Below are 8,845 nucleotides of genomic sequence, written 5' to 3'. Positions count from 1 at the left end.
ACTGAGTAGGTAGGTACGGTGCTGTGAGGTAGCCTGACAGAGGAAGCAGAGCTTTTACAAAAAAGAAGACCTGGAAGTGGGGAGGACTCAATTCTGTTGACACAAACACTGTTGTGCGTTCCTACTCCAAGGAAAGGCTCTCTCCCTGCAGGCTGCTGCAGAAACCCTCACGGCCATTCCCATACACCCCTGCAGTCTAGGCCTGAGCTGTGTCCTGAAGCCTGGGCCAAGAGAGCTGCTTGCCAGTGGTTTTCTCGCTCTACATAAACCAGACTCGGCTTCTGCTTGCCAAGACCATGTTTGCATGTGGAGTTGGGGGCTGGGGCTTGAGTCCAGGCTCTGGAGAGGTGAAAGGTTAGCATACCAATCTGCTGCCCACCCACCCCCAGCACGGCATCATACACATAATTAATGAGAGGGGCTTGCAGAGTAAAATACGAGTTCCTTAACGGAACACTGAGTGTCCTGTTTGTGTTTGCAGCAGGTGGGACTCCTGCCTAACCTAACAGCTTGATTGCTGGAGCCAGGCTCACAGGGGAGCCTGAAAAAGCTCTGACAGACTCGGCCCTCCCCCACAGTGCCTGCTGAAGTGGCCTGGCTTTCTGTCCCAGTGGCCCTGGCCTCACCCAGCACAGGTGTGATGGAGGGCTACAGCCTGCATGACCAGTTGTTATCACGGCCCTGAAGCTTTTCTTATTCTCACCATCTTGGAAGGTGGGCCCCAGTTTCCTGTTGTGCACAAAGAAAGAGTTCACATAATCATAACTGATTTTCATTCTTTTCTATGCACATTATTTCAACTTCAGTTTAGGATGTATTATTATTGAGTGATATAGGCAAGAATATGTAGTGAGTTGTTTTTCCTATTAGAGCAGTTAGAAGTGATTATTTGAGGGTGTGGATTATATAAAGGCTGTTCTTCCTTTTAAGAAGGTTGTGATATTGTGATTTATAATAAGAAATATAGATTGGTCTTTGTCTACCACAGCTGGATTTATATTAATCAGGTGACTTTTGGAAAGCACCTAAGGTTGGGGACTTGTTGCCAGGGGAACCAACCAGAATAGAGGTTTGGAACTTTCCGTTTCACCCCTTAATTTTCGAGGAGGGAAGAAGAGGTTCAGGGTAAATCCATCACTGATGACCAATGATTTAATCAGTCATGCCTGTGTAACGAAGCCTCCATACTAATCCAAAAGGAAGGGTTCAGAGAGCTTCTGGGTTGGTGAACAAGTCTCCACGTGTTCTGGAAGAGTGCTGGGCTCAGAGGGGCACAGAAGCTCCCCATCGTTTCCACATGCATTGCTCTGTGCATCTCCTCCATCTGGCTGTTCCTGAAGTAGTATATACGGGCTTCCAAGAGCTTCCAGGTTGGAGAACAAGAACGCTTCTATGTGCCACCATCCTGGGCCCCACATTCATGAGGACAGAAGCTCCTCTGTTCAGGATCTTGCCCTATGTATTTCCTCATCTGGCAGTTGATTTGTATCATTTAATATTCTTTGTAGTAAACCAGTAATCTTGTGTTAAAAAAGAAATAACAGGCCCCAAATGGAGTCATTTGCCCCTATGATAATAAACCAAGACTTACTGCAGTTTCAACCTCTCCCAGGAATGTGACCATTAAATAGCAATCTGAAATGTCCTGGTCAACATTAATTAGGTAATTGGCATGTTAAGACCCTGTGGATGAAAAAGAGGCGGCACACTAAACCTGACAAACTTGGGAGGCCAGCATGGCGGTCCCTACAAAATGAGACTGAAAGTAACGACGTAGGATGGTCTGAACTTAAAAATTCCTAACTAAAGGTGGAATTTATGAATGTTAATCATGGTGGGTAGTCACATCCTAGACTTGTAGCTGCCTTAACAAAGGTCAATGTTTACCTTAAGTGGTGAGCCTAGCTATTGTCTTTTTGCACTAAGATAACATGCCCTTGGAATGTCAGGGTAATCCCTTTTTCAGAACCCTTCAGGGCGCAACCCACCTCACCAAAGCACAACACTGAGAACCCATCAGTGCTGTCTTGTTCCCCAAATACCATCTCTATGGGCTGTGAATGTTAATTATTAACTACCCAGACTATGTAAAAGAAGTATGTTTCTCTGTTTTACCTTTTATTCAATCCCAGAGATTTCCCCACTTTGGTTTCTCCAGCCCCCTTAACCTAACACCAATAGATTTTGTGTAACCCTCCTTATGCCTCCTTCCTTTAATTCTAATGTATAAAATAAGCTGCAAAAATGCAATTCTCCAGAGCATTTTCTTAACCTGTTGAAATTTTGCTTTGCAGAAATTGTCGTCAGTTTGGCTCAAATAAACTCATTAAAATTCTCTACAGGTTTGGATGTTTCTTTCATTGATAATCCCTTCCATTCCCTTCCCCCCAAAAGACATCTTTGCTTGAAACATTCATTTCTTTTATTTTGCTACTAATTTCCTTACCCTACCCTTTTTCTGCCTATAAAAGCCTTCCATTTTGTACAGCTCCTTGGAGCACCTCTTTATTTGCTAGATGAGAAACTGCTTGATTCATGAATTGCTCAATAAAGACAAATAGATGCTCAGATTCAGTTGATTCAACTTTTGTTCCTTAACATTGGTGAACAAATGGGTTTCCTGAGTTCCAGCAAATTAATCAAACCCAAAGAGGGGGTCATGGGAACCTCTGATTTATAGCCAATAGGTCAGGAGCAGAGGTAACATCCGGCTCGTGATTGGCATCTGAAGTAGGAGGCCAGCACAGTCCTGTGGAACTGAACACAACCTGTGGGATCTGATGCTATCTCTGGGTGGGTAGTGTCAGAATTGAGTTAATTATAGGACATCAGCTAGAGTCCAGAGAATTGTTGGAGGTGTGGAAAAACCCCTATACCCACACATTGGAGTTGGTGATCAGAACACTTTTAGAGGTGTTATGGGTTGAATTGTGCCCCCCATCTATATGTTGAAGTCCTAACCCCCAGTACCTCAGAATGTGACTTAATTTGGAGACAGAGTCTTTAAAGAGTAATCACAGTTAAATGAGGTCATGAGGGTGGGCCCTAATTCGATATGGCTATTGTCCTTATAAGAAGATCAGAACAAGGACACACACAGAGGGAAGACCAGGTAGGGACACTGGAAGATGGTGGTCATCTACAAGCCAAGGAGAGAGGCCTCAGAAGAAACAACCTTGATTTTGGACTTCCAGCCTGAAAAACTGAGAAATAAATTTCTGCTGTTTAAGCTACTCAGTGGTACTTTTACAGCAGCCCTAGCAAACTAATATAGGAAATCATGCAGTGTTCCAGTTATTTACTGATGCACAAAATCTACTCCAAAACCTAGGGACTTAAGATAATAACTTTTTTTTCGTAACTTAAACGTGTGGGTCAGGAATTCAGGCAGGGCTCAGCAGGGCAGTTCTGCCATGTGTGGCCCTGACTGAGATTGAGGTCACTTGGAGGTTTGCAGCTGGTGGACGTACCGGTGTAGGTGGTCTGAGACTCTTGCTGTGGGGGAATGGCAAAAAGGCTGGGCTCCGATGGGTGTGAAGACTGGAATACGTACTCACCGGCTCCCACATCTGCAGCCTTACGGGAGGATAGTTGGACTTCTTACATGGTGGCTCAAAGATCTAAGAGCCATTGTTCCAGCAAGGAAGAGGGACACTGCATGGCCTTTTGACCTAACATCAAAACATAGCATCTTCTGCCCAGTATTCCACTGGTCAGAGCAGCCACAAGCCCACTCAGCTTTGAAGGGTGAGCAGATAGGTCCCACCTTGTGATAGGAGGAAGGACGAGGAATTGTGGCCATATTTTTCAACTGCCCCAGGTAGTATATCAGGAACACCAAGGGGCAGCATGTTAGTGCTTGGGATGCACTAGGCCCTATTATTTCAGTAAAAAGCTGAGTGGTTTTGGCATTAGTAACCACCCTGAAAAAAGGCAGTATGAGATCACAAGACCTCCAAGATCTTTCCAACACTAAGATTCCAGGAACAGTATGCACATCTAGGAAAGTCTTATACAAGTGATTCCCTAAGGGATAAAAAAATATCTTGTGGGAAGTCAATGCCAGAATGTGCTTTGTTTTGTGTTGGTGGTTGAATGAGCGACCACACTATATGTTAGGCAGGCTCTGCCGTCTGGTTCTCTCTCGATCTGGTGGATGACATGCTAATTGAGAAGGCAGTAGAGAGGACTCCATGTAGAAAAGAGGATAACCAATCTTTATTTCCACCAGAGTGTTTGGGGCTCTGGGACACAGCACAGGGGCCCAAACTGAGTCCCACAGCAAGATGTAAGGGTGAACTGACGACTTGCAAATTGGCGAGGTTGGGATGGGAGAGATACTGTAGTGGGTCCAGGGGATGCCTGAGTGGGGCGTGGTGGCCTCTAAGAAAGAAAGGGTGGGATTATTCCTTGTGCTTGGTGTTTATGAATTTATCTCTACTTAGGAAAATAACTGAGTACCTAATGGGGTCCCTCAGAGTCCGCATAGGAACTCAAGCAGGAATTTTTTAAACCTGGAGAAGGCAATCTTCCACTCTCTGTGGGGGGCTGACATGGAGTGACGGGGCTGCGGGACCACAGTGCTGGGTGGCCACTGGGCTCCTGAGGTTACCAGAATAAGACCCAGATTCTTCCTGGCTAAGGCTCACTGAAGAGTAAACCCAGCTGGTGGGTTTAGAAACCCAGCTGGACGAGAGGGAAGCAAGGATCCCTCTCTCTGGAAGTGACCTGGCACAAAGGACTCGTGTACGGGGCCGTCAGTTGATTTCTAAGGTCCTTTCTTACTGGGAGAGTTCATGATTCTCTAGTTTCAAACCTTAGCTTTTCTCCTCCTAGCCTTTCGGTCCAAGACTTTACATGGAAACTACAGGCTTTTCCTGAAATTCCTTCTAAAAGGTTCTGGAGCATGTGTTTATGCATCCCCTGAGAAAAGAACAATTTAGTCTGAATTGTGGTTTCTTTACCTTCAAATAACAAATGTCAGACTTGCATGGGTCTGGGATTTTCACTCAGAAACGAATTCTTTAGGTGAAACCTTTGCAACGTGATAAAGTTAGTGCATCGCAGAGGGTGTTGCAACACAGAGGTGGCCACTGCGCAGACCGGGGGCAACTCCACTGCTTCTCACAGGGTGACACGGGGCTCCACAGGCAGTGGAGCTGAGATCCCGTCCTCTCAGAGCTGGCCTGTGAGCCTGTGAGTCCCATAGTGACTTTCAGACAGCTTATACCACGTGTACAGTGAGAATTACATTTTATAGTCCAAGCCAGTACTCACCTATACACATAACTGAAACAAAAGTTACGATACAATACTTTTACTTCTTAACATTTACTCTAATCTTCCCAACCACATTTTCTGTTGTGTCCCATTATTTTCTACCTCATTATAAAAAACTCATCCTAATCAACTAAATTGATTTTGTGACCTACAATTGGGGTGAGACCCTTAGTTTGGAAACACTATTCTTGTAGATTAAATTCTGAAGTCAATCCTAATATTGAGGCATGTTTTAGTCCCATTTTATGGCTGAGAAAATCAAGGCTTTGATGTTAATCAACTTGCTAAAAGCGATCCAAATTGCTTAGAGAAATGAGATAAAGAAGCTGAGATGTAAGTGTATATGTATTCATTCAACAAACAAACCATTACTATGGTTACTATGTACCAGAGAGTGCTAGACTCTATGGATACAAACATTAGTAGCTCATATTCTTTCTCCTCAAGGAGCTCAGAGTCTTGGAGATGAGAAGCAATTCAAGATGAAACTTTTTCCTAGGGTTCCCTGAGCGTTACTTTGGGAAACATGACTTTCATTTATAGAATAAGGAGGATGGTCATTGACAAGTTCGTGTCCTGTTGGCTTTGGCTGGGATTTTATAAAACAGAGAACCTCCCATTCTGGAGCCACCACATTTAGAACTCCACTCTTCCTCTCTGGGATACAAGCATGGTGCAGAAAGAGGGGTGCCCCCCTCTCCCTTTGCCAAGGTCTGCATTTTTGTCTTCTGTGCCAGTGGCTACGTGGGAGTTCCTGAGGGGCACTAGGAAGGAGGGGATCAGTGGTGAGGTATGGCTGTCAGGGCAGTGCCCAGTGGTGGGCATGGCCCACAGGCCACTCAGGGATAGACAAGCTGAGTTTGCTCATCAAGGTGTTTGCTTTTCTTCTCGAACAAACTTAACACATGAGGTGCTGACCCCGCAACCTCAAAAAGCACAATAATTAGAATACCAGGCCACAGGCTCTTTTAGGACTTCACTAGTCCACACAACAATAATGTGAGGAAAGTGAGGGGAGCCCATTTTAAAGATGAAGAAAGTGAGTATAGGCACGATGCCCCAGATTTCACAGTTAGTAAATAGCAGTGTTGGGATTCAAGCCCAGGTGGGTAGGATTCTGAGGTCTGTGGTCTTAGCACTACCTATGGCAGGGGCTGTGGCTGCAACTAAGCCCGAGGAAGGGAGGAGCAGGAAGGGAAGACGTTTCTTGATTGGAAGACTCCTGGGAGGGGGAAGCTTGAGGCTGTCTCACCCCATCTCAGCATTCTCCCTCTGCACTCTGCCTCCCTCTGTCCCTGCCCCCACGCTGAGGGTGCCGCCACAGCTGGTCAGCAGGCTGGGAGACAACTGTCCAGCTCAGCTCTGTGCAGTGCTGTGCACTTGCAAACAAAAGGCACTCACTCAGACTTGGCTCTTGGCTGGAGCAGCTTTCTGTCCCTTCCTCAAGGCCCCACCTGAATTCACAGAAATGCAGTCGTGGGGACTCAGAGGAGCCTGCAGTTCACCGGAGAAACTGACCTTCCAGTCTTCCTGGAGATGCTGCCTCAGGCTCTGCTTTAAAACGCCTGCCCGTGAGATGAGGACGAGTTCTATCTGCGGCAAGACTTTGCTGTAAAATGGCTTAACCTCTGGGCTAATGTGATGGGCTGCAGCCCTGCAGACTGTGGGAGAAAGACAGGTTACACTTGGGCTTCCTTGCCTGCTTGTGTCCATCGTTTTCTCCCTGACTTGTAATGGCATCAAAGTTTGGGGATTCCTAGGCAAATGTTCCCTATAAAATGTTTATGCTAAAGCATCAATGATATATAAATACTCTTTTATTTCTACATCAAAGTAGAAACATACACAAAAGAAATGTTTGTTCCTCAGGGAGACCACAAAATTAGAAGCCAGGGCCCCTTCCCATCTCCCACAGATAGTTGGCTTTGCCAGGGCCTCGCCTTGGAAAATGGGTCATTTCAGATTCTTGAGTCTGCACTTTTTGGCCCTTTATCAAACTAGTAAGTTTAATGTGAGAATCAAACCATTACTGCCAGGCAAGAACAACTGGTCTAGGTCCTAGACAAAGCCATATAGAATTTCACAGATGAGAGCCAGCGTTATTCAAAGTTGCACACCCCCACCCCTAATTCAATTTATTTATTCAGCCGACGACTTGGGGAATATAAAATTTAAGCTGAAAAACAAGACTATAAAGGGTATTATATATCAATCTGGTTACCAAAAGAGGAGGCTACAGTCCAGCTTCTCCTTGACACCATGTGGCTTTCTCCAGAGTCCTCTATGTAAATCCAGAGGCTTTGTGCTGACAAAGCTTTTTGATAAGATCAGCCTTAGAACTATGAACATTTCACTGGGAAAACTAGAAAGACTTTTGTTTTGAATACACCATAAGTTTAGAAGAAGCATTGTACAGAAGCCTGGGGAGCAAGTTCAGGCGCCTAAAACTTTGAAGAACTCAGCTGGCACGGGGTTTGATACAATCAGATCTATATTTGTGTGAAGGGAACAACTTTCAGGGTCCTGAATAAAGCTACCCTCTTTGTGTGTTACGGGCTAAACTGTGTTCCCCACCCCCACCTGCCATATGCTGAAGTCCCAAAACCTGGTACTTCAGATGTGACTACATTTGAGGTAGGGGCTTCACAGAGGTAATTAAGTTAAAATGAGGCCTTCAGGGTGGGTCCCAATTGAATAGGACTGATGTCCTTGTAAGAAGAGGAGGTCAGGACACAGACATACTCAGAGGAAAGACCTTGTGAGGACACAGGGAGAAGACAGCCATCCACAAGCCAAAGAGAGAGGCCTCAGAAGAAACCAATCTTGCCAACAGAACTATACACAATTAACTTCATTATTAAAACTTGAGCTCAAACTTTCAGCCTCCAGAACTGCGAGAAAATAAATGTCTGCTGTATAAGCCACTTTGTTATGGCGGCCCTAGCAAATTAATATACTTTGTAATGAAGAATGACTTTTATTAACCAGTTCCAGTGATGACTTGGGATATCTTGAGGTGACCTAGAAAATAAATTATTCAGCTTTTAGCTCAAAAGAGAAATAATTGCAATGTAATGAATGAAAAAGATATCCTCCCTCCCTCCTTTTTATCTTTTCCTAGATAAAAAGATATCTATCCCCCCCACCCCGGGAAGCAGGGATGAGAGTGGGTTCAGATAAGGGATGAGGAACCTGGGTAGAGAGGGGTACAAGATCAGGAATGTCTATTAGGAGCCTTATTCTTACTACAAGTATGAATCTAAAATTATAAACACAGATGGGAAAGAAATGTCACTTTTCTTTATGCCTTTCAAATCAAATTCAAATATGACCCTGGGCCCTCATCTGTCTGAGCTGGTGGAAAGTCTGTCTCAGTGATTAATGGGGCTACCACCAAGGACTTTGCAAAGGTGGCAGGTTTTACGGAGCCCCAAGGCTTCAGGAAGGCATTCCCAGCCAGCACTGTGCCCGGGTTCTGAGCGACCAGGGCTCTGGAGTCCATGAAAGCGTGTGAATCTTTCCAGGGGCTGAGAGCACAGGACCCAGGATCTGACCTCCTTAGGTG

This window comes from Rhinolophus hipposideros, assembly GCF_964194185.1.
Source record: "Rhinolophus hipposideros genome assembly, chromosome: 8".
Classification (NCBI taxonomy): Eukaryota; Metazoa; Chordata; class Mammalia; order Chiroptera; family Rhinolophidae; genus Rhinolophus; species Rhinolophus hipposideros.
The sequence above is the reverse complement of the archived record's forward strand: the minus strand, read 5'-3'. Positions refer to the sequence as shown.